Here is a 26,715-nt window from a genome sequence, read left to right as displayed (position 1 = left end):
TCTATTTTTTATTGCGAATAAATGTCTGAACAATTTGGATCTTTGCTGCATCAATTTTTTTCCAGAAACTGTGAGAGACCTCCAGGTGGACACCGTTCGAAAAATTAATATGGCTTTCAGGGACGATTTTATGGGGATTACACAGATTACGGGGTGTTACTGCCCCTTTAAGGACGGCCCACAACTGCTGAGAGCGCAGCGCGCTCCCAGCGCCGATGGACAGGCTGACATCCCGCACAAACAACCAGATCATTTCCAACGTGAAAGCTTTGTTGATCCGGGACCTCGTCTGACTTTCACAAAAAGGCAGAAGATGTGGACATCAGCACTTTTTCCGGCACATTCCACCGTTACAGGAGTTTTTTTTTTCATGGAAAAAGAAGCCGAGGGACGCGCCACGGAGCCGTTCATTACGCGGGACAAAACCACCTCGGTGTTGGTCTCACAGGACGGCTTAAAGGTGGATTTCAGATGGTTTCCGGTTGCTTTCCAGTCGTGTGAATATCCGATTGTGATTGTGCATGAGCTGAACATGCCAGAACATGTCCTGTGAGGCTTCATCACAGCGTTTCTTTTCGCCATGCAGCTCCGCCGCGACGCGCGGAATTCCTCCACCTTTGTTCCTCTTTCCATGACATCTCCTGTAACAGTGAAATGTGCCGTTCATTTCTAAACTGGACGCTGTCTTGATCCGGTATGTCCTCTGACTAGCACAGGAATTGTGAAAAGATGTGGACATCAGCACTTTTTCCGGCACATTCCACCATTACAGGAGTTTTTTTTTTCATGGAAAAAGATGCCGAGGGATGCGCCACCGTGCCGCTCTTGACGCGGCACAAAACCACCTCAGTGTTGGTCTCTCAGGACGGCTTTCAGACGGATTCCGGTTGCTTTTCTGTCGTGTGAATATCCGAGAAATTGAGCTTGAGCTGGACAAGCCCCAACATGTCCTGTGAGGCTTCATCACGGCGTTTCTTTGCGCCGAGCGGCTGCACCACGACTCGCCGAACTCCTCCGCACGTCTGTCTTAATGTGCCAGAAAAAGTGCTGATGTCCACGTCTTTTGCAGAAATCAGTAACAGAGAAGAAATATATCCACATTAGTGTGGACCAAGCAGTAAAATTCAGTGGCCTCAGATAAAGCCCTATCGGAAGTGAAAACTATTGCAGTTCCTTGACTGGCTGTTTGAGGCAGCCTCCGCAACAGAGCACATTCCCAGGGGAGTCCATGTCCACCTTTAGAGCAGAAATAAACCTGGCACAAAAAAAAAAAAAAAGGTTTTGTTCTCTATCGATAGTTTTCTCCTCCATGACAACTGGGTGGGTAGGGGGGATTTTTTTTCTAACTTCTTAGTTTAAGATATAAGCCATAAAGTTCTGTGAAATTGTGGGCGTGGTTGCTTTGAGTGACAGCCGCTGAGCCCATTGACTCCACATTTCATACCATCTGACCATAACTCAATGTCTGCTTGATACCAGTTTCTTTCATCACACACTGAGCTCATCGCCCCCACTACTGCCAACATGGTGATGCCCAGATCGGCTGTTCTGGGACGTTATAGAAAACCTACAGGAGACAACATGCAGGGTTTGTCCAGCACATATACAGTCTATGGTGTGGACCCAGATCATTTTAAAAAATAGTCAGCTTAGAAAAAAGTGGTGCTTTAGTCTGAGCACTGTTTATATCAGGGGTGGCCAAGTTCGGTCCTCGTGAGCCACCTTCCTGACACTCTTAGTTGTCTCCCTGCTCCAACACACCTGAATCCAATGAAAGACTCATTATCTAATCTGAAATAACAGGTGGTTTTAGTTTACAGATGAAAGGTTTCTAAAGAACCATTTATTGATTTATTTAGCTATTTTAATTACAAGTGTTCTAAACTTTTTTTAACAGTAATCATAAATTCTGAGGTAACAAACAACAAAAAACATTTCCAAGGATTTTTCTTCAGAAAACTGCTCCATAAATGAGCAGTCCTGTGACACGTATGTTTTGCACAGATCAGTGGTTTCTGCCACTAGTCTTCCGTGTTTTGGCCCGACGCGTCGTTCCTATTGGACAACGCAAAGGTACGTCACAGCTCAGAGCATCGAAAGTTGGATTGGATTGAACTTTGACAAGCGGCAATGTGCGCTCCCGTCAGAAGCGTCGGTTTAGCTCGGCTTTTGACGCGACGCTTCTGACGCATCTAAAAAGCAATGCGTCTCACTGAAAATAATACTTTTAGACCGATTTTTGACGCATTTGACGCATCTGACGTATTCAGTGTGAAAGGCCCATGAGGCTGCAATCATCGGCCATTTACATCATAAATGGCGTGACTAAGCTGTCCCGTTTCAAAGACTGCTTGGAATGTGGCTGATGTGTGCAGCCTTCTTTCCTCCCAAAACAAAGGGTACACCAGGTGTACACTGTGTGGCCCAAACAATCCAATGAGTCATTGTACAATTCTTATTTGTGTATTTTTGAAGACAAAACAGTTGGTAAATTTTAAAAAGACAAAACTACACTTTTGGTCTCCATATGTACAACTATAAAATAAAAATAAATAAATAAATAACGCAATGCTAAAATGCCCTTGACCATATGAGCCTTGTGTTCTTTATAATTTGCAGTTTAATTAAGATCCTATTGTCTTATGTGTACAATTTGTACATGTTCAACAAAGCCCCTCTATCTATCAATCAATCAATCAAAAACAATATTTACATTTTAATGGCATCTGCAGATGCCTTGTGTGTGCACATATATGAGCCTTTGAGAAGAGCAGAAATTGTGCAAATCAAGGAATATCTGTAGATCACCCTCTGTGCATTTGTAGGTATTAATGAGACAAATTAGATCCACAGAAGTTTTGAGTTAACGTCCACGAATTGTGTTGTAATTCAGTTCAGAGGTGTTATTAGGTTCCAAAAATGGCATTTTCAGTTTTAGAAGTGTTTATTTCACCCTAGTGTTTACGTAATATATGAGAAAGGTGTTATTTCTAGCCAAAAATGGAGCGAAGTTATCACCTAGCGACACCAGGAAGCAACATCACCAAGATAATGTCCGTGAGATCATGCCAATTTGACATTTCAACATTTTAAAATACCTCTTAAAATAGGTCAAGGTTAGCCATCTTTGAACTTGTCCAAGGTCTGTGTTTCAAGAATGTTCCCTGTGAATTTGAAGACTGTACCAGTAATAGAATTGGACTTATGCTGTACACGACAGACGGACTTCGCAATACCCGATGGCCATATGTTGGCCTTGGGTAAAAAGGAATATTTATGACTATAAATAAGTAATGAAAAAGATTACTAAAGTACAGGTTACACCCACTACACTAGCTTGACATGTGCAGCTGTCAAGGTTGCCAGTCAACATGTAGTAGGGGTGGGGAAACACAATGACGCAACAGTAAAATGCTCTGTGTGCGAGACCATTTCATTTCATTTCAGAACGGTGGGTTCCAGCCTCAGCTGTGTCTGAAGCATCAAGTTTCATAGGACACAACCCTTGGAAGAGTGGAGACCCTGAATTGGGACACCACAGTTGTCCTGGTAAAAAGGAATTATTCTTCTTTTTATGTTTTAGTGATTGGCCAAACAACTGTGAGGTCCATTACTGCTTCTGTATATTTCCTACTTCAAACCCAAATTTCAGTAAAAAAGGCATTTATAAAGGTCAGAAACACATGATTTTTAGCAGGCAGATCTTTGACCTCCTAGCATCGACGTATTAAAATTTAAATTTTTAGAGTTTTACAGTTCTTACGTTTTATGACATGGAGGGCTTTGCCATAGACGGCTTGGAAGCACAACTTACAGTTGTGAACATTTACTGCAACTAGTTTTATATTAACATTTTATATTTACATTGTGTGTATACTTCAGTTCCAATGTCACTTTTTATGATATTGCTATTTCATATGTCATGTGATGTTTCATATATCATGTGATATGTTTATCCCATGGTGTTATATGTAAATTTCTGTTTGTAGAGCATTTTGAAATGTATTTATCCTTAAAGTGTTATATAAATAAAGCTATCATCATCATCATCAATGTAGATGTTATTAAAATAAATCCCACACTAAGTATATATACCTGGATGCATTAATTTTTTTTATTTCTAAGCAGACATGAGGAAAGTAATTTAAATCCGATTCCCAATGTTTTTAGGTCAACCTGACATGTTAGAATTTACAATTTAACATCCATGACCACCGTTCAACAGTGATTGTTTTATTGCTTCAAGTTCAACCAATATGATCTAAGCCTTATTGATGTGCCGACAGCACTGACATTCTATATATTAATAGACAAGCAGCCTCTGTGTGCGTGAAACTTCGATCACAGAGAACCTCGGGAGAGCTGACGTTTGCAGTTTGGTATGCTTATGTGTTTTGGGTCAAGGATGAATGCCAACAAAACAGAACGTTGATAGAACTAATATTTTGGAGAAACTAAAGATATTAGCTAACAACACAACAATGGACATTGAAAATTACAATCTGGACTCACACGCCATTTCAGCAGAGGGCAGTAAATCATCTATATATAAAACCGATGTAGCATGTAGCATTTTTGTAAGCGTATGCCTGCATTTGTGTGTGATTTGATACAGTAAGTTCAATATAAGTACATATTTGTAAATACATTAAAAATACATGGATGACACAAGAAAGTGAAAACACTTATTTCACGGCTGTGAAATGAAAGTTGTGAAATCCGAGGAAAATTTGCAGGGGGTCTGGGGGGCAGGTCCCCAGGAGCCAGGGTCTAGGGCCCTGTGGGGCCCCAGAATTAAATTTTTATCTAATGATACTTTTTCAGCATCTCCTGGAAGAACAAATATCAAAATTAGTGGATATTTAAATGATCTTATATTCATCCTTTTATTTGACCTGTCAATGATGATGTTGAAATAATAGAATAAGACATGGAAGTAGGACCTGGAATGATTTTCCTTTTAATTGTAAACCAAATTATGCATTAACTCAGAACAATTAAACTACATGAAATTTATGAAGACTGAAAAGACTGTTACAGCATTTCAAAAACCACAGCTAAAGCTTGTAGAACATTTGGAAAATCATGGTAAAATATTAATAACATACCGTATAGTAAGAGGTCACTTATATTCTTGTGTAAATTCATCCAGCCTAAATCCATTCAAAGCCACAATGTCTTTTTTACAATGAAAGAAAGTCTAGATTAATGAAAAATGTCACATAATCTTGTCTAAAATCCTGTTTGAACACAGTTCACAGAGCACAGTTCACTTTCCGTTTCTTTTATCTTTCAGGTGTGTTGATGAAGCCAGTGACAATTCCACGGATTCTTGTCCTTATAAGACTTTTTCAAACAGTCTTTCTCGCCATCTTCTCTCTGTGTGACGTCGCTCCGTGACACAGACGTTCTGCACAAATCTTTTAAAAACTTGAAAGCCCTAAACGTTTGGGATGTCCACATGCTAGGTTTAGCTTAAGCGTTGCACAGGAGCCACACAGCGTCGCTGCAGCAACCAACCAGTCCTGCTTTACGACAGCTGTCATAACAGCTACGCTTTGAGTGGCATTTTTTCTCCGCGAAACTCCGCGGATCCGAGGAAACTGATTTGTATCTGTAACACACAGATCTGTGTCCGCGGACTTATAAAACTTACACAATGTCGTAAAAAAAGAGAACACTTTGCGATAAGCATTTTAAAAACTCAGTGATGTTCACGATAAAAGAGTACATCACTAACACCCCACCCGCCCCTCTCCATGATGAAATCCGCAGAATCCCGCAGATCCGCGGAGTTTTCACAGCCCTGTTATTTACATTATGGTCCATTTAAAAATTAAGTGACAAAAATAAAATAAAATAATAACACTGATGACAATAGTAATAGTAGTAATAATAATAATGTGTGTACGATAATAAGAACCTAAACAATTTATAAACACATTGAGACAGTAAATTAACATAAAAAAATTCCATAATTAACAGGAAATAAAAGGGTTGAGTTCTTCCTCTGAAATCTGTTGAGGAAGGTTCTAAAAACATTCTGGACTCACACACCATTCCAACTCATTATAGAAGCTTTGCATAATTTATTACCACCCTTGACAGCTACCTATTTTATAAACACTACCCAATCTAGAGCCCATGGATCCCCATGGGCAACTAGGTTTTTTTTATATTATTATTCTCAGTTACTTATCATGATGACTGAAATTCCTGCACAAACAATGACATTATTAGGGAGGGGTGTTATTTCAAAAAATTTGGAAATCTATAAATGTTTGCATGAAATATGGAAATATACATGGAATAAACCATAGCAGGATAAATTTTGGGTCATTTGGTTCCAAAAACCCATATGGACAGAGTGTCTGAAAATTTCAAGTAACACGTGTGTCGTATATGTGCTGTTGACGTAGAAAACCACTCTGTTGCTTATAATTAGTTCCTTGTGGCCATGTCATTCTTTACATGTATGATTATACTCAACTGATGTTCCTGAAATAAAAACTACATAGATTTTGTTTGTTACAATTGTTCGTAACATATGTACTGAAATTAGGTTTTTTTTGTCAATTACTCTTAAAAACACCAGATAGGCTTATTGTCACTACAGGAGTTGAATATAAACTTGGGGTCAAGCAACATTTGGAGCCAAATTTCAAGTCTCAAGGTGCAGTGGTTCTCAGGATATGACATTTTCATTGATATTTTTGGTGATTTTTGAACCCGATATCTTCACTGGCACCGTCCATATGGGTTTTTGGAACCAAATGACCCAAAATTTATCCTGCTCTGGTTTATTCTGTGTATATTTCCATATTCCATGCAAACATTTATAGATTTCCAAATTCTTTGAAATAACACCCCTCCCTAACATTATGAGGACAAAGATCACAAAAAAATGGCACAACTATGACTTCACCTGTAAATCCTCCAATGAGCTTTGTTACGTCATAATGTGAGATTAAATAAAAGACAGGTGTGATGCCATAAATTTAACAAGTTAACCATTAATTTGTTTTTTCCTTTAATAACTCAATTATTCCCCATGACAGCATGACGGTTTGATAACTTTGTCACGTACACCTATTTGATTGATTTCACAAGGTTAAAATAGGAATATTTGACATTTTAAAGCGTTCTCTGCACATCTGATTGGCGCTGGGAAGCATCTGAAACGAATACATCTCATTTTTAAGGGTGATTTGTACCTGTACCCGCACTCATATTTCGACTTAATTCATAACAGGAAAAAAACCGTCAATTTAAAACTCAGAATAGACGATGTCACAATGCAGCCTGACGAGCTCCAGGAAACCCGCAACGCCGACTAAAATCCCCGAGCTGTCAACAACACGCTTACCTTTTTTCATGTCGCTCAGTGAGCAGACGGCAGAAATTATCCAGCGCTTACATGTCGGTGGTGGATTCACTGACACTGTTTCCCTGCCAGGAAGACCAACAGGACGCTCCTAAAATTCATGGCTAGAACATGTAACTGCGCTTTTATCCTTTTGGTGTGTGTGGTATCATTTTCGCCTGTTGTTGGTCCGTCGCCTTGCCAAAGTCCGGCTGCGGCTCACCGGTTGATAGACGCATCCATCGCGGCAGGAAAACGCAGTTTGCCGGTGATGCAGCAGCATCAGTGGAGAGACGCGGGATGACTGAGGTGGGGGTGGGGGCATCCGAGGGCCCACACAAAACACATCAGCTCCGTGTCACAGCACCCACAATTAACTCACAAATCTGTCAGCAAAAGGTGGTTGATGAATCATTATGCGCAACACACGACCGTTTGTTTTTAATTTAATCATTCTTCTTCTGTATGTGTTGCTGTGTTCCAGCAGGACTCGATTAATAGGGGAGACTGGGGTAGCTTGTCACAGTTTTTTTTTTTTTAACCTGAATCTATACTCAACAAAAATATAAACGCAACAGTTTTGGTTTTGCTCCCATTTTGTATGAGATGAACTCAAAGATCTAAAACTTTTTCCACATACACAATATCACCATTTCCCTCAAATATTGTTCACAAACCAGTCTAAATCTGTGATAGTGAGCACTTCTCCTTTGCTGAGATAATCCATCCCACCTCACAGGTGTGCCATACCAAGATGCTGATTAGACACCATGATTAGTGCACAGGTGTGCCTTAGACTGCCCACAATAAAAGGCCACTCTGAAAGGTGCAGTTTTGTTTTATTGGGGGGGGATACCAGTCAGTATCTGGTGTGACCACCATTTGCCTCATGCAGTGCAACACATCTCCTTCACATCATCCGTGAAGAGAACACCTCTCCAACGTGCCAAACGCCAGCGAATGTGAGCATTTGCCCACTCAAGTCGGTTATGACGACGAACTGGAGTCAGGTCGAGACCCCGATGAGGACGCCGAGCATGCAGATGAGCTTCCCTGAGACGGTTTCTGACAGTTTGTGCAGAAATTCTTTGGTTATGCAAACCGATTGTTTCAGCAGCTGTCCGAGTGGCTGGTCTCAGACGATCTTGGAGGTGAACATGCTGGATGTGGAGGTCCTGGGCTGGTGTGGTTACACATGGTCTGCGGTTGTGAGGCTGGTTGGATGTACTGCCAAATTCTCTGAAACGACTTTGGAGACGGCTTATGGAAGAGACATGAACATTCAATACACGAGCAACAGCTCGAGTTGACATTCCTGCTGTCAGCATGCCAACTGCACGCTCCCTCAAATCTTGCGACATCTGTGGCTTTGTGCTGTGTGATAAAACTGCACCTTTCAGAGTGGCCTTTTATTGTGGGCAGTCTAAGGCACACCTGTGCACTAATCATGGTGTCTAATCAGCATCTTGATATGGCACACCTGTGAGGTGGGATGGATTATCTCAGCAAAGGAGAAGTGCTCACTATCACAGATTTAGACTGGTTTGTGAACAATATTCGAGGGAAATGGTGATATTGTGTATGTGGAAAAAGTTTTAGATCTTTGAGTTCATCTCATACAAAATGGGAGCAAAACCAAAAGTGTTGCGTTTATATTTTTGTTGAGTGTATATAGAGGGTTTTCAATCACGTGACCAATTTGCTGCAGGACAGGTGCCGTCAGCATTCTGGATTACAAGGAGGCTGGCGCGTGATAGAAAAATGGAGAGAATGTACAGTTATTACGAGGCTTTTGTAGAAGAATTTTTAGGTCCTTATTTGAACTATGATGAACTATCAAGTGTCCTGATCTGAACTATATGTCCTCTGGCTGAACTAGCAGGTGTTCAACCCAAAAAAGGGCTCTATTAGTCATTCAGTCTGTCAGGTGCTTTCCAAGGCCTCATAGGTACTTTCCCGCAGGCCAGGTGCAGTGGGCCTCAGGCCAGCTGCACCTGTGGCAGAAGGGTTTTTTTTTTTTAAATCAGTTGTAAATCCTTCAAGTTTTAATGGGAGCATTTGTCACATTGAAATAATGGCCTAACACCTGCTTAGGGTTCACTAGAGGACGCTTCCAATAGAAAACCATGTCTTGGGAATGAAATAAATAAAAAAGTCAAAGGAGGAGCGATGCCCGCGGGTCTCCAATAAATAGATGAGCGCGGTCGTCACATAGTCTCTCTAGAGGACTCAGTTTGTATAAGCTCTGTGTCAAAGGCTTAAATAAACTTAAAAACTCTGTGCATTTTATCTTGCTTAATGCTGAATTATTCCAAAGTGTTGTGTCCTTTTCTAGCAAACCACTTGCAATTAGTTTGTGTTATCTAACGAAGACATCCTGAGACGACCAAAAAGAAGGACCACGACACTTTAAATCCTCAAGATAAAGCTATTTATCGTGATAGATGTGTAGCAGTTGGTTCAGTGGATCCGTATCTTATACCAGATAGTGAATTTAGTGTTGATGTAACCAACCGGCCGACAGTGTCACACTGCGGTATCTGCCGACCAGGTCAGCCTCGCCGGCCTCCTGCAGAGCATCACAGCGGAGCTCGTCTTGAAGTCCTGAGCGATTTCTCTCACCAGGCGCTGGAAGGGCAGCTTGCGGATCAGCAGCTCGGTGCTCGATGACCACAATGTAAATAAGCATCCGTCTTGGAAGCGTTCTTGTGTTATCCTCGGCAGTATTTTTATGTATGCTTATATAATTTTATTGCAGAATAAAATAAAATAAAATTCTGGGAGCAGTGGATTTCTGTTAGCGGCGGATCTCTCTCAGTGCCACGGTGCCATGAGGCTTCTTCACACCGACGTTGAAGCTTCTACAATTGTTTGCCAAACGCACGTAGCGTATCACAGCGGCCACCTCGTCATAATCCAGAATGGCCGCGGGACACAAAATGACGTGACCGATACGTCACATGAAAACCCTCTATACTAGGTGTTTCATTGCGGCTATACTAAAATACAAAATGGGGCGAAATGGAGCCCGATAATCACGAAATGGGGTTAAAAAGTAACGAAATGGGGCAGATTGACCCAGACTGACTCCAGATATGATTCAATTAATTACTTTACTGGTTCAAGCAATGTCAAAGCATGAACCAGTTTAAGCAGCAGTATAGGCACATGGTTTTTTTCTAGCTTTAGGGAGGAGGAAGGGTGTTGAGGGTTAGGCTGTTTTGTTGATCAGTGTTTACTTGTGTGCACTTTGTTTTTCTATCTTGTAAATATGTAGTATAAAATCACACGCATTGTATGTATATATGTATGTGTAGGTGTATGTAGGTATGTGTATATATGTATATATGTATGTATCTATGTATGTAGATAAAGATATGGTGTTCACTAGATATGTTTATGATGATGGGATTTGAGTTTGTGTTGTGTTAAGTGTGTTTGTAGCATGGCCCAAGCAGAGGGTCACCCCTTAGAGTCTGGTCTGCTTGAGGTTTCTTCCTCAGTACATCAGAGGGAGTTTTTCCTTACCACTGTCGCCTGTGTGCTTGCTCTGGGGGTTGGTAATGAGTATATATGTATGTTTGTATGTATATAAGGGGTGGGCGTTTATAAGCTTTTTTCTGCTCACCCCATTTTGGTCACACATGTCACTGTGGAATTGTCTTGTGTATCAGGTTTTTTTTTTATTGTTGAGTCTGTGTGCCAAATAAATTCATTCATTCATTCATTCATTCATATTTTTATTTAATTATTTTTAAGTGAAATGGGGACTGATAATAACGAAACGGGGGTAAAACGTAATGAAATGGAGCAGACTGACTCCAAATATGATTCAATTAAGTACTCTTATTAATTTTTTTTTTTTTTTTTTTTAAGCTAAATGGGACAAAATGGGGACTGATAATGGGGGTAAAACTTAACGAAATGGTGCACTTGCCCCTACTAATGGTACTGAGCGCATCTCACATAAAACAAAAGCTAAACAATTAAATCATTACATTTTACCTCCATTTCCTGATTATCAGTCCCCATTTCATATTTTAGTATGGCCCGTTTCATTGTGCTCTGTGCAGTTATTTGACAGGTTTCCATTCCACTCCAAATTGCCCAGTTTGAAGTAGCGAATTGAAAATGCACTTAATGTAAATGCATGTACGAGGTCTGTCCATAAAGTATAGGTCCTTTTTATTTTTTTCAAAAACTATATGGATTTCATTCATATGTTTTTACGTCAGACATGCTTGAACCCTCGTGCGCATGCGTGAGTTTTTCCACGCCTGTCTGTGACGTCATTCGCCTGTGAGCACTCCTTGTGGGAGGAGTCGTCCAGCCCCTCGTCGGAATTCCTTTGTCTGAGAAGTTGCTGAGAGACTGGCACTTTGTTTGATCAAAATCTTTTCTAAACCTGTGAGACACATCGAAGTGGACACGGTTCGAAAAATTAAGCTGGTTTTCAGTGAAAATTTTAACGGCTGATGAGAGATTTTGAGGTGATACTGTCGCTTTAAGGACTTCCCACGGTGCGAGACGTCATGCAGCGCTCTCAGGCGCCGTCGTCAGCCTGTTTCAAGCTGAAAACCTCCACATTTCAGGCTCTATTGATCCAGGACGTCGTGGGAGAACAGAGAAGTTTCAGAAGAAGTCGGTTTCAGCATTTTATCCGGATATTCCACTGTTAAAGGACATTTTTTTTAATGAAAGACGTGCGGACGGGTCCGCCTGTCGGCTTGCAGCCGCCGCGATGCTCCGCCACAGGAAAAACACCTCTGTTGGAAGCCTTAAGGACAAGTTGGAACATGTCCAGCTCTTAAACAATTTCTCATATACTCACTCCACTGAAAGTCATCAAAAGCCGCCTGGATTTTACAAATGGTTATCAACACGGACGTGTTTTTCCTGTGCCGCCGCACCGCACCGGCTGCGTCCCGACGCGCGGACCCGTCCGCACGTCTTTCATTAAAAAAATCTCCTTTAACAGTGGAATATCTGGATAAAATGCTGAAACCGACTTCTTCTGAAACTTCTCTGTTCTCTCACGACGTCCTGGATCAATAGAGCCTGAAATGTGGAGGTTTTCAGCTTGAAACAGGCTGATGACGCCGCCTGAGAGCGCTGCACGACGTCTCACTCCGTGGGAAGTCCTTAAAGCGACAGTATCACCTCAAAATCTCTCATCGGCCGTTAAAATTTTCACTGAAAACCAGCTTAATTTTTCGAACCGTGTCCACTTCGATGTGTCTCACAGGTTTAGAAAAAATTTTGATCAAACAAAGCGCCAGTCTCTCAGCAACTTCTCAGACAAAGGAATTCCGACGAGGGGCTGGACGACTCCTCCCACAAGGAGTGCTCACAGATGAATGACGTCACCGACAGGCGTGGAAAAACTCACGCATGCGCACGAGGGTTCAAGCATGTCTGACGTAAAAACATATGAATGAAATCCATATAGTTTTTGAAAAAAATAAAAAGGACCTATACTTTATGGACAGCCCTCGTATTTGGAAAAAAATTGCAAATATCACAAAAAAAAAGTTGTTACACTCACATGAGCTGTTTTTTCAGGCAGTATGAAAAAGGCTTTATTTTTGTACCCGGGGTTGATGATGGGAAGATGGGAAACACTGGAAACACTTTTTCTGCTATTACAGGTCATATGATGTACAGAAAGCGTCATGTACATTCTAGAATATACAACACGGCCATATAGGATTTTTTTTTAAATGGAAATATTTAGTGGGATGTACCCTTCTGCCTTTGGAATGACAGTTATCACAAGAGGACAAAACCCAGTAGTTGCCTTTGATCACTCAGTGGAAATGCTGTAATTTCACTATTGTTTTGTTTTTGTTTTTTTGACCTGTTCAAAATATTGTGTAATTTTTCCATAAATCTGCAATGGTAACCCAGCTATTCACTGGATTAGTTAGTCGGGATGACAAGATCCCTTGAGTATTGACTTTGTCTGACATCACAAAGCTCTAGTTCAAGGGTAGGCAATCATGTGCCATGAAGTGCCGAGACACTGCAGGTTTTCCTTGTTACCAGTAACTTCAGCAGGTGATTTTATTGACAATCAGGTGTTTATGTTCAGGGGAGAAGCTCCTCAGCAATCCACCTGCTGAAGTGATTGGTTGCAAGGAAAACCTGCAGTATCTCAGCTGTCGTTGCCCACCCTGCTCTAGTTGCTCCATCTTAAACATTAGCAAAATGCTATTTAATGCATCAATCATCAGTTTAGCAATAGAATTTCTTAGTTTGCTCCCAGAGCAAAAGTAGAGTCCATACTATTCACAATCCATGCTGCTCCCTTGTTTTCACTCAAGGTCACCACAGCAGGTCTGAGGTGGATCTGCATGTTGAATTGGGATGCCCTTCTTGACGTAACTCCACATTACATGTGACAGGGGTGGGGTTTGAACTGAGAACTTTCTGCACTGAAACTAAGCACATTAATCACTTGTTCACCACCCCTGCAAAGTTATAAATGTAAGGGTCAAACCTAAATGGGGAAATGTCAGCTTTCAGACGCAACTAATGTTGTTCAACTACTGCAGCTTATTCTCATGACAAATTTGTACTAAAATGTATGAAAAAATGGCGCACACAAACATTCGTATCATATCCCAAGTATAGCACCACCACCAGTTCTGGAGTTGAAAAAAAATCAGTGCAGACTAATGTGGTGCACAGAGTGCAAGATCACAAGAGAAGAAGAAGAAAATACCAATCAATGACCATGTTGAGGTCATGACCTAAAGGTGAGAGAAGCAGATTATTCCCAGGAGGCTATATGCTTGATCTCCTGACCAGATAGATAATAATTTGGTGGAGAAATAAAAAGGCAGCATTTTTTTCACCCTTGTTATGACTCCTTCACTGCTCTGGAGTCAGGTCTTCCAGCATCTGTAGTTTAAGATGTTATAACCTGTACATCAGAAGCAGTTTGGACTTCAACATCTTTGTCCATCATGTATGGATAAGAAGTAGTCAAGGACTGAACCACTAATTCTGGAGAACCATCTTAGCGTAACCATAGACTGTATATATACTAGACAAAGCCTGCATGATGTCACCCATAGGTTTTCTACAGTGACCCGAAAAAGCAAATATGAAGTCCATGTCTGGGCGTTTCTGTGTTGGCAGCAGCAGTAACACTGATTCTGGCTTTGTTACAGAACTCATTAAAGGGGTGGAGCATGAGTGGCTCAGTGTGTGATGAAAGAAGACTGCACACGCCCCTCTCTTTGACAACAGTGACTATTCAATATTCTGAAGGCCCATTGGTCCGGAGGTCCACCAGGATCTGCTCAAAGTGATGGTAATCAGTGGTTTTTTTGTTTTTTTTGGACCTTCCATTGGCTCTTCGGCCCAGTGGACCTTTGGAATAATCTCCTTTCATTCCAAATCAGCTAAACTAATTGCCAATTTGTATTTGAGTGTTTATTAAATATATTTTTTGGAAACTGCATGCTGGTTCTCCTCACGGTTTCATTTGGTGTGGTGATTAAAAGTTATAAGCCAATTATTTTCTCAGTAGTTGCGTATTAAAGGGACTTAATGGTTCAGGCTTCCCATAGCTGCTAAAAGTGCTAACGCCTTTATTATACAACATTAAATCCGACCAGAGTTTCACTCAGCACGAGCATTTCAGAAGGAATGTTTTAGATGATTCATTACGACATTTCACCACACAACAAGCCGTATTATTCCAAGTGTTGGTAATAAAATACTCCAAAGAACAGATAACAGCAGCAATGCAACATTTAACAGACGTGTCAAGTGACACTGAGTTATGCCACAGTGAGAAACAGAATAGGCTCAGCCACTGTCACTCAGAGCAACTACGACCCCAATTATACATAATTTTATGACTTAAAACATGTTAAACAATGAAGTTAGAAAAAAAACTGCCCAGAGTTGTCATGGAGTGGGAAAATATCTATAGAGGCCCAGGCTGTAAACATGTTTATTTCTGCTCTAAATTTGAAAATTTTAACATGGAGTTGAATGGGAAAGTGCTCACTTTTGGGGCCAGCCTCAAGTGGCCACTCAAGGAACTGCAACTTTTTCTTCTTCCAGTGGGGCTTCATCTGAGGCCATCAAAGTTTACCACTTGAGTGTAACAAACGACACCATCTCTTTAGTTTCTGTTTCACTGTGAATTTGGACATTAAAAAGATAAATTGAAATGTTAAACATTTTTGTCTGTTACTGTTAGGGAGTTCTCATATTTGTGTTTGACCTGAAATGCATTTTACATAAACTTCAAGAAATAGATAGTACAACCTGTGTCAGTAGTGTGTCGGTAGCATGGCCCAAGCAAAGGGTCACCCCTTTGAGTCTGGTCTGCTTGAGGTTTCTTCTTCAAATCATCAGAGGGAGTTTTCTCCTTACCACTGTCGCCTGTGTGCTTGCTCTAAGGTTAGACCTTACTTGTGTGAAGCATCTTGAGGCAACTTTGTTGTGATTTGGTGCTATATAAATTAAATAAATTGAATTGAATTGAAGACCTGTGGACAGTGAGACAGTAATGGATACTGCACTCTGACATTTGAACCCAGTGACCTTGAGCTTCACCCAAATGATTGACCTCTGTCCCACCACGTCAGTGCAATTCTGGAATCCACCTAAGTCTTCGGTTTAAAATGAAATTATTTGACCTTGTCCTTTGCTGAAATTAATTATTTAAGGGTAGTTTTGGGGCTACCCGTCTTCGACATACCAGACAGAAATCAGCAGAAGGACGTGGGAGGAGTCAGCCAGTAGACAGTCAGGCAGGCATGACCTTGAACCTAATGATTGACCATGGGCTAATTTGACTACCTGGGCAAATGCAGACCCCAACCTCTGTGTGTGTGCCACATGTGGTGGACTTTGGATTGAAAATCAAATTTTGAACTTTAACCCCAATGCCTTTGTCCTTTGATGACTTTGTCCACATATTAGATTTGGTAGAAATCATCCAGAGGACCTGGGAGGAGAAGGGGAACAAACAGACAAACAAAGTTTATTAGTTTATAGTGAGATAAAAATCACAGTGGGTGATGTCATACATGTAAGATGATTTCCTGTGTATAGAGCATCGACAGGATGTATCTAAAGATGATGTCACTGCAGTCTTTATGTGTGCCGTTACGCAGATTGATGAGTAATGTTCAATGTGGATTGTGGTTTGATCAATATTATAACACTCAGAAGCAAACGAACATACGTATCTAACATTTGAAACCATGCTGATGATCAAAGATGATCTGTCCTCTGCAGAGAAATGCCAGAACATTAAGGATGGGTAGATGAATAAGGTCATGACTAATAAATCTGCATCTGAACCGTGAGTGGGTATCCAGAGGATCGCAGAGGCAACCAGTGGTTGTGTTGTAATCTGAATACCTCATTGTTCAACGTGTCTGTTTCTCCAGGGCTGAGCTATGATATCTCACAGTAATCGTCTCACATTGTCTCTCAACAAGACAACTCAACCTCCCAGCTCAGTTAGAATGGAGTGTGGATTGAACAGGAATCTCGACCTTTGTGGTGAGATTTCACTTGTTTTAATGTGGTTGGTTGTTTGGTCGAGGAGACATCTAACTTGTCTGTGAAAATGCTGTAAAAGCTGAGAGGAAGTGAAGGCGTTCAAACACATCAGTGGGCTCCGTGTGTGTGTGTGTGTGTCTGTAATCATTGATTTTGTGAAGATGGGAATGTATAAGACAGAAAGTCTGTCCACGCATGAGAGGGTTTAACCGCTAATGTTGAAATACTGTAGTAATAACTCTGACAAACTCCTGCACCTTTGTCCAGAAACGGGTAAGTTTATAACTGAAATGCAGTCTTTTTTTCTGACAGTGATGACCTTCCCTTGTAATGCACATTGGATTCCATTGAATTACATTCTGTTTTACTGTCAGTATTGACTTCCGTGGCCTTAATGATAAATGAAAAATCGGTACCCACGCCCCCTCATTACCTCTGCATTTGAATTGTTAGAGGGTGCTAAGATTTTCACCAAAATGGACCTACGAAATGCTTATCATTTGGTTAGGATCAAGGAAGGGGATGAGTGGAAAACTGCATTTAACACTACCACCAAGCACTATGAATACTTGGTCATGCCCTTTGGTTTAACTAATGCCCCAGCTGTATTCCAAAACCTTGTCAACGATGTGTTACGTGACTACTTAAACAAGTTTGTCTTTGTTTACTTAGACGATATCCTTATATTCTCCCCTGATGAGGAAACGCATTTGCAACATGTCCGTACCGTACTGCTGAAACTACTCCAGAATCAGTTGTACGTCAAGGTGGAAAACTGCGAGTTTTACAGATCCAAAGTGTCTTTTCTGGGATTTGTATTAGGTGAGGGGGAGATTAGGATGGACCCAGTGAAAGTCACTGCCGTAGCCGATTTGGCAGTGCCACAATCCTGCAAAGAGGTGCCGAGGTTTTTGGGATTTGCTAATTTTTATAGGAAGTTCATAAGGAACTTTAGCTCTGTGGCCACCCCGTTACATGAATTGACCTCGTCCCATCGGCCCTTTGTTTGGATCCCGGAGTGTGAGAGAGCATTCCGGGTGCTAAAGCAACGCTTTACTGCGGCCCCCGTGCTGCTCCTCCCTGACCCCGCCCGACAGTTCATGGTTGAGGTGGATGCCTCTGATATTGGCATTGGGGCTGTCCTTTCCCAAATGTGTCCTACAGATGGGAAATTGCACCCCTGTGCATATTTATCCAAGAAATTATTGGTGGCGGAACGCAATTATGATGTGGGTGATCGCGAACTGTTAGCGGTAAAAGTGGCCTTGGAGGAGTGGTGCCATTGGTTGGAGGGGGCACAAGTTCATTTCTGGTTTGGATGGACCATAAGAACTTAGAATACTTACGCACTGTCAAGAGGTTGAATGCCAGGCAAGCACGGTGGGCTATCTTCTTTAGTCGTTTTGACTTTGTATTATCTTACCGGCCGGGCACCAAGAACAGCAAACCTGATGCTCTGTCACGCCAATTTGATTCCACTCGTGTGCCCGCCGAGGTTTCCACCATTTTACCTGCATCTTGTTTTGTGTCCGCCCTTACATGGGACATTGAGACTAGGGTTAAGGCGGCAACCCAAAATCTACCTACACCCCCCGAGTGCCCTCCAGGGAAGCTCCTGGTACCTGACTCTCTCAAGGGGGATGTTATTAAGTGGGGTCATGCCACACAATTTGCCTGTCACCCAGGAGCAAAAGAACAGCCTACATTATACAGCAAAGGTTTTGGTGGCCACGTATGCAGGCCGACATATCGAGCTACATTAATGCCTGTCAGGTTTGTGCTATAAACAAGTCCTCCACCAAGCGTCCGTCAGGGAAGCTGATGCCGCTTCCAGTCCCTAGGCGACCTTGGTCTCATCTCTCTGTGGATTTTGTAACAGGGCTCCCTGCTTCTAATGGCAATATGGTGGTGCTTACATTAGTAGACAGGCTCTCCAAAATGGTTCATTTTATTCCTTTACCTAAACTCCCCTCGGCCAAGGAGACAGCTGAGGTCATGTTGACTAATGTGTTTAAGTTACATGGTTTCCCGCAGGACATTGTATCGGATCGGGGACCACAGTTTGTCTCCTGTTTCTGGGGAGAGTTCTGCAAACTACTCGGGGCCACCACCAGCCTGACGTCTGGATTTCACCCGCAATCCAATGGACAAACAGAACATTTGAATCAAGAATTGGAGAAGGGTCTGCGCATCCTGGCCTCTCAGCATCCTGCAACATGGACAACCCAGTTAAGTTGGATTGAACTGGCGCACAGTTGTCTACCCACGTCTTCCACGGACTTTTTCCCCTTTCATGTTGTGTACGGTTTTCAACCACCATTGTTCTCCTCCACTTTCTTAGACTCTACTGTTCCCTCTGCCTTGGCTCTGATTCGGCGGTGTCGCCATATCTGGGAGCGGGCGCGATGGGCTCTGCTCCATTCCTCCATTGCTTATAAGACAGCTGCTGACCGCAGGAGGTCGACTGCGCCGGATTACCACTCAGGTCAGAGAGTTTGGTTTTCTACATGAGACCTGCCTCTAAAAGGTACCACTAGAAAGCTTGCACCCAGATTTGTGGGACCTTTCCCTGTCACAAAGGTTATCAATCCTGTTTCTGTCTGGCTGCGCCTTCCACGGGCCTTGCGTGCCCATCCGTCCTTCCATGTCAGTCAGATCAAACCTGTTTGAGCTAGTCCTCTGTGCCCTCCGGCCGTGCCCCCCCCCCCCCGGTTTGTGGCAGGGGGCCCTGTCTTCTCTGTGTGTCGCCTCCTGCAGTCTCAGCGTGGGGGGAAGGGGGTTCAGTATTTGATGGATTGGGAGGGGTATGGCCCCGAGGAGCGTTCATGGGTCCCCTCTCGCTTTGTGCTGGATCCTGCGTTGATTCGGTCCTTCCACGTTGCTCATCCCAGCTCTCTTGGGCTGTCTGGGTTGGACATTAGGGGAGGGGTACTGTCAGGGTTTAGGTTTTGTTTTATTGTTTGCTCTGCTTAGGTTATGTTTTGTGATTTCTCTTGTGGGGTTTTTTTCTGCTTGGCCTTGGTCTGTCCCTCTCTCTCATCTGTCTCTCCTGGTTTGGGCAGAGCACACTGTTGGGCCACACCCCTATTCTGATGGTTTCCACACACCTGCTTCTAATTGGTAGCTCATCACCAGGGTGTATATTAGTTTCACGGGTTGCACGGTTTACTCGCCAGTTCGTTGTGCTTTATGCCTTCGCTTCAGAGCCAATCTTGTAAGTTTTTCTCGACCTGTTTTTCTCACTGTGTTTTGGACTGCCTGCTTGTTTATTGTATCACGCCCTTGCCTAATGTTTCTGACACTGTTGCTGATTTTTGACTGCCTTTCCGTACCAGACCCTGCTTGTTTCAGTAAAACCTTATCGCCAAATCCCATCTGAGTCTGAGCTTTGCATTTGTGTCCAGCCATCCGGTACCACTGGTCCTGATAGAACGAACTGGCCAACAATGGACACAGCAGACTCTGATTCATTCCAGATGACGGTACGCGCACACAGACTACAACTGGCTCAACAACAAGACATACTCGACACACTGTGCGTCGGATTGAGCGAGCTGGCTAAACGCCAAGACGCGTTGATGTCGTCATTCAGTGATCAGGTTAGTCGTCTCATGGACAGACTTGAGCCATCAGCGCACTCATTAACACGTGCAGAAACCACCGTCAGCCCACTTCCTGAATCTCCGGCAACAACACCGGCTCCCACATCAGATGCAGTTTTTTGTAACCAGCTTTCCCGACCTGAACATTTTTCTGGAGAATCGGGAGATGTCACGCTATTCATTACACAGTGCGAACTGCATTTCGAGTTAATGGCATCCATGTTTCCAACCGAAAGAGCAAAAATCGCTTTTATGATCACTTACCTGATGGGACGGGCGGCAGCCTGGGCAACAGCTGAATGGAACAGGCAGTCACCATCCTGTCAATCGCTCAGCTGCTTCATCACAGCTTTACAACAAGTTTTCCAGCACACAGCTCCAGGTCGAGAGGCGGCTCACTCACAGCTAAAGCTAAAACAAGGCGCACACAGGATGTCCGACTACGCTATTGACTTCCGGATAATGGCCACCAAGAGTGAATGGAATCCTGCTGCAATCAACGACGTCTTTTTCCAAGGACTCTCAGATAAAGTTCAGGATCAATTGATTGCAGCAGAACTCCCTGAAGATCTGGACGCGCTCATCGCGCTGGCGATTAAGGTGGAAAGAAGATTGTCCAATCGCACCCGGAGGGATTCTTGCCCCACCAGCAGCCATTCATCCACCCAGCATTTTTTCTCCTCCGGGCCGGCTGGCTCCAGTGCTAGTCCTTTAAGCAACTACACAGAGGAGCCGATGCAGCTGGGTCGAACTTGACTCTCCACCGAAGAGTGTTTATGATGGCGCAAAGAAGGACTGTGATTCTACTGTGGCCAGCACGGTCACATGATTTCTGGTTGCCAGGTCAGGGGTGCCTCCAAGCAGAATAGGCCATCAATCCGGGTGAGTCAAAATTCTACTGTTTCCTCTTTAGCTGAAAATTTGATTATGGCAAAACTTTCTGTACATTCTTCAGTGTCCGTTCCTGTGTTTGTTGATTCAGGATCAGATGCTAACCTTATGCATTCTTCTCTCGCCAGGAATCTGCAGCTTAAACTGCATCATCTCCCACGCCCTCTGGTGGTCAGGGCGGTGGATGGCAGCTCCTTGGTCAGATATAATTTAGAACTCAATTGGTGTAGTTAATAGTATCAGAAAACCATTCAGAACCAATTAGTTTCCATCTTTTTGATAATATGACTCACCCGGTGATCTTGGTGCATCCCTGGCTAAAACAGCACAGCCCAAATTTCAATTGGGTTAATGGTCAGATTTGTTCTTGGGGTCCGATGTGTGCAAATTCTTGTTTAGTTCAGCATCCTGTTACACAGAATTTGCTCAATACCGACCTCTCTGGGGTCCCAGCATGTTATCACGACCTTGCTCAGGTCTTTAGCAAGGCTAAGGCTAAGTCCTTACCTCCACACAGAGATTATGATTGTGCTATTGATTTGCTCCCTGGAACCTCTCCCCCCAGGGGGAAATTGTTTTTGCTATCTGCACCGGAACGCCAAGCCATGAGTGAATATATCCAGGAGTCCCTAGCAGCCGGGTTAATCCGTCCCTCATCTTCTCTGGCGGGTGCTGGTTTTTTCTTTGTGGAAACGAAGGATAAGACCCTTCGTCCATGTATTGACTTCCAGGGCCTTAATGGCTTCCGGGGCGCGTCGCGGCACCGGCCTCCACTCCTCTTTCCATGACAAAAACTCCTGTAACAGTGGAATGTGCCATTCATTTCCAAACTGGATGCTGTGTTTTATCTGGGACGTCGTCTGACTAGCACAGGAATTGTGAAAAGACATGGACATCAGCACGTTTTCGGCACATTGAGACAGACGTACGGAGGAATTCCGCACGTCGCGGCGGTGCCGCATGGCGCAAAGCAATGCCATGATGAAGCCTCACGGGACATGTTCTGGCATGTCCAGGCACATCCACAATTTCTCGGATAATCACTCTATGGAAAAACAACCGACAGCTGTCTGAACGCCATCTCAAAGCTGTCCTGTGAGACCAAAACAGAGGTGTTCCTTTGTCTCGCTCCATCAGCAAATCAGTCGTGACACCCGAAGCCTCCGCTTAGCTTTCCATGACAAAATCTCTTGTTAAAAGTGAAATCTGCTGGAAAATGGCTGATGTCCAGCTCTTGTGATAACCAGAGAAAGTGCACACGATGGTCTCGCATCCACAGAGCCATCCGTTTAGAAATGATCTGGTGGTTTGTGGCTCTCGATGGCGGCATGGAGCGCGGCGCGCCGAGCGTCCTTAAAGCCGTCCTTAAAGCTGTAGTAACAGTCCTTATTCTCTGTGAAGCCCGTAAAATTTTCACCGAAAGCCAGATAAATTTTTCGAATGGTTTCCAGCTGCCAGTCTCTAACAGTTTCTGAACAAATTCTGATGGAAAAAAAGCCCAAATCATTCCGCCATTTCCTGACAATGAAAATCCGCCGAGGGGGCTGGACCACTCCTCACTCAAAGCCTGCTCACAGGCGAATGACGCAACCGACAGGCGTGGAAAAACTCACGCATGCGCACGAGGGTTCAAGCTTGTCTGACGCAATCACACGTGATTCAAATACATATGGTTTTTGAAAAAAAATTAAAAGGTCGGTTTCTTTTCTAATAGACCTCGTACACTCTTAATTGTTACCTCCACTAAGGAGGTTATGTTTTCAGTCGCGTCTGTTTGTTTGTTGGTTGGTTGGTTGGTTGGTTGGTTGGTTGGTTGGTTGGTTTGTTTACAGACATAAAGACATGGATGACCTCTAATTTCCTGCTTTTAAACTCAGATAAAACTGAAGTTATTGTACTTGGCCCCACAAATCTTAGAAACATGGTGTCTAACCAGATCCTTACTCTGGATGGCATTACCCTGACCTCTAGTAATACTGTGAGAAATGTTGGAGTCATTTTTGATCAGGATATGTCATTCAAAGCGCATATTAACAAATATGTAGGACTGCTTTTTTGCATTTACGCAATATCTCTAAAATCAGAAAGGTCTTGTCTCAGAGTGATGCTGAAAAACTAATTCATGCATTTATTTCCTCTAGGCTGGACTATTGTAATTCATTATTATCAGGTTGTCCTAAAAGTTCCCTAAAAAGCCTTCAGTTAATTCAAAATGCTGCAGCTAGAGTACTGACGGGGACTAGAAGGAGAGAGCATATCTCACCCATATTGGCCTCTCTTCATTGGCTTCCTGTTAATTCTAGAATAGAATTTAAAATTCTTCTTCTTACTTATAAGGTTTTGAATAATCAGGTCCCATCTTATCTTAGGGACCTCGTAGTACCATATCACCCCAATAGAGCGCTTCGCTCTCAGACTGCAGGCTTACTTGTAGTTCCTAGGGTTTGTAAGAGTAGAATGGGAGGCAGAGCCTTCAGCTTTGAGGCTCCTCTCCTGTGGAACCAGCTCCCAATTCGGATCAGGGAGACAGACACCCTCTCTACTTTTAAGATTAGGCTTAAAACTTTCCTTTTTGCTAAAGCTTATAGTTAGGGCTGGATCAGGTGACCCTGAACCATCCCTTAGTTATGCTGCTATAGACGTAGACTGCTGGGGGGTTCCCATGATGCACTGTTTCTTTCTCTTTTTGCTCTGTATGCACCACTCTGCATTTAATCATTAGTGATCGATCTCTGCTCCCCTCCACAGCATGTCTTTTTCCTAGTTCTCTCCCTCAGCCCCAACCAGTCCCAGCAGAAGACTGCCCCTCCCTGAGCCTGGTTCTGCTGGAGGTTTCTTCCTGTTAAAAGGGAGTTTTTCCTTCCCACTGTACCCAAGTGTTTGCTCACAGGGGGTCGTTTTGACCGTTGGGGTTTTACATAATTATTGTATGGCCTTGCCTTACAATATAAAGCGCCTTGGGGCAACTGTTTGTTGTGATTTGGCGCTATATAAAAAAATTGATTGATTGATTGATTGATTGTTAGCAGGATTACTCAAAAAATCCTCAACAGATTTCAATTAAATTTTAACCAAGGGGTGTATCTTGGCGTAACTTAGAAGTCATTAAATTTTGGTAATGATCCGGAACACGATCCGGATCCAGTCATTTTTTTAAAGGATTCTTTATCATTGCAGGATAGGGCCAGTTTCAACATTTTTGCATCTAACTTCATGAAGACGGGTCACAAAGGCTGAACAAAAATTAAGTTACGACACAACAATAATTTAGCATTTGTTTCTCCTCATTGAATAAACTTATTAGAAAATAAAAAAAAATAGTTCATGCAGTTTCTCTTTATAAATACATTTGCTGAAGATCTAAGGGTTTAACCACTGAATCTGAAACATGACGGTAGGTGCGTGAAACGACGTGGAATAAGTCTCTTTGCCAAAGGGTATTCCATGTGACGTCAGTGACCCTATAGGCGGAGGTTTGCGCTGTCCGAGTGCTTCTAGTTTTAATTTAAATTTCTGAGTTGTCATTGATTATTCTTTCGTGTTTTGTAAAAAAAAAAACATTCTCATTACTAAACTAAATTAGTTGATTGCACTATTCAACTGAAATTTTCAGTGCAATGATCATGTTAAGCAGAGTTAATTTTTTGTCTTAAGCCCCTTTCACACCGGGGCTGCTCCCGGTTGCGCCGTGCGTCTTTATGATGACGCCGCGTGGAAGCAACTCAGTGCCGAGACGATGCAGCTCGGCGCCACAACAGCACGAGGGCGCAAAGGAGGAAGCAAGTCGGGCGCCGAAAAATTAAACCTGTTTAATTTTTTTGGCGTCCTGTGCTCGACGCAGAAAGGAAGTGGTTCCAGCGCAAGTCGGGGCATAGAGGTGTAACTCGGGGCAAAGAGGCGTTACCCGGCGTGACTCGGAGCCAATTTCTGATTCCTGCTGTGTTCCGTTGTTCCCGCAGTATACGAGGTCTATTAGAAAAGTATCCGACCTTATTATTTTTTTCAAAAACCATATGGATTTGAATCACGTGTGATTACATCAGACATGCTTGAACCCTCGTGGGCATGCAAGAGTTTTTTCACGCCTGTCGGTTACGTCATTCGCCTGTGGGCAGTCTTTGAGTGAGGAGTCGCCCACCCTCTCATTTTTTTTATTGTTTAGGAATGGCTCAGAGACTGCTGCTTTGTTTGATCAAAATTTTTTCAAAACTGTAAGGCACAACTGAGTGGACACCATTCGATAAATTCAGCTGGTTTTCAGTAAAGATTTTAACGGCTGATGAGAGATTTTGGTCTGGTAGTGTCGGCGTAAGAACGGCCCACGGCGCCTGACGGCGATCTGCGCTTCGAGGCGGCAGCATCTCGCCGTTTCAAGTTGAAAACTTCCACATTTCAGGCTCTGTTGACCCAGGAAGTCGTCAGAGAACAGAGAACTTTCAGAAGAAGTCGGCATGAGGAGTTTATTCGGACATTCCATTGTTAACGGACATTTTGTAATGAAAGAATGTGCGGGCAGAGTCGCATGTCGGGCCGGACCCGACCGCGGGGGGTCGCGACAGGAAAAACACCTCCGTGTTGGAAACCTTAACGGGCAAGTTGGAACATGCCCAAGCTGTTAAACAATTTCTCAGTTACTCACTTGTTGAAAGCCATCAAAAGCCGCCTGAATTTTACAAATGGTTTTCAACACGGAGGTGTTTTTCCTGTCGCGGCGCACACAGATTCGCCGAGTCGTCACGGAAAAGACTTGGCAAATTTGCGCGCACGTGTTTCATTAAAAAATGTCCGTAAACAGTGGAATGTCCGCATAAAGTCCTCATGCCGGCCTCTTCTGAATCTTCTCTGTTCTCTCACGACGTGCTGGGTGAATTAAGCCTTAAATTAGGATGTTTTCAGGTCGAAACAGGCTGACGACGGTGCCTGGAAGCGCTGCAGGACATCCCGCTCTGTGGGAAGTCCTTACACCGACAGAAACACCCCATAATCTCTCGTCAGCCGTTAAACTTTTCACCGAAAACCAGCTTAATTTCTCGAATAGTATCCACTCGGATATTCCTCACAGGTCCAGAAAAATTTAGAGAAAGCAACACGCGCCATCTCGAGCAGCGTGGGAAACAAAGGAATTCAGCCAAGAGGGCGGGACCACATCTCACTCAAGGCCTGCCCACAGGGAAATGACGTCACCGACATGCTTGAAAAAACTCACGCATGCCCACGAGGTTTCAAGCATGATTGGTGTAATCGCACGTCATTCAACAAATCCATATAGTTAAAAAAATAATAAAAGGGTCGGTTTATTGTCTAATAGACCACGTAAATCACACA

General features: G+C 43.1%; 1 protein-coding gene and 1 long non-coding RNA gene across 2 annotated transcripts in view; one reads left to right on the top strand and one right to left on the bottom strand.

Annotated features, from left to right (window-relative positions):
• The window catches only part of dlgap4a (discs, large (Drosophila) homolog-associated protein 4a), a 342,556-nt gene extending 334,890 nt beyond the window's left edge, over positions 1–7,666 (bottom strand). Inside the window, exon 1 of the mRNA XM_034172850.1 lies at positions 7,367–7,666. The gene's annotated coding sequence lies outside the window, so the exon portion shown is untranslated. The remainder of the gene's footprint in view (positions 1–7,366) is intronic.
• Positions 1–26,715, top strand: part of LOC117512698 — a 589,105-nt gene that overhangs the window by 376,701 nt on the left and 185,689 nt on the right. The window contains exons 4-6 of the long non-coding RNA XR_004561360.1: positions 9,326–9,335; positions 9,808–9,811; positions 24,467–24,480. This is a non-coding gene — a long non-coding RNA (uncharacterized LOC117512698). The remainder of the gene's footprint in view (positions 1–9,325; positions 9,336–9,807; positions 9,812–24,466; positions 24,481–26,715) is intronic.

This window comes from Thalassophryne amazonica, chromosome 6 (assembly GCF_902500255.1).
Source record: "Thalassophryne amazonica chromosome 6, fThaAma1.1, whole genome shotgun sequence".
In the NCBI taxonomy this organism is placed as follows: domain Eukaryota; kingdom Metazoa; phylum Chordata; class Actinopteri; order Batrachoidiformes; family Batrachoididae; genus Thalassophryne; species Thalassophryne amazonica.
This window is presented reverse-complemented; position numbering and strand designations above follow the sequence as displayed.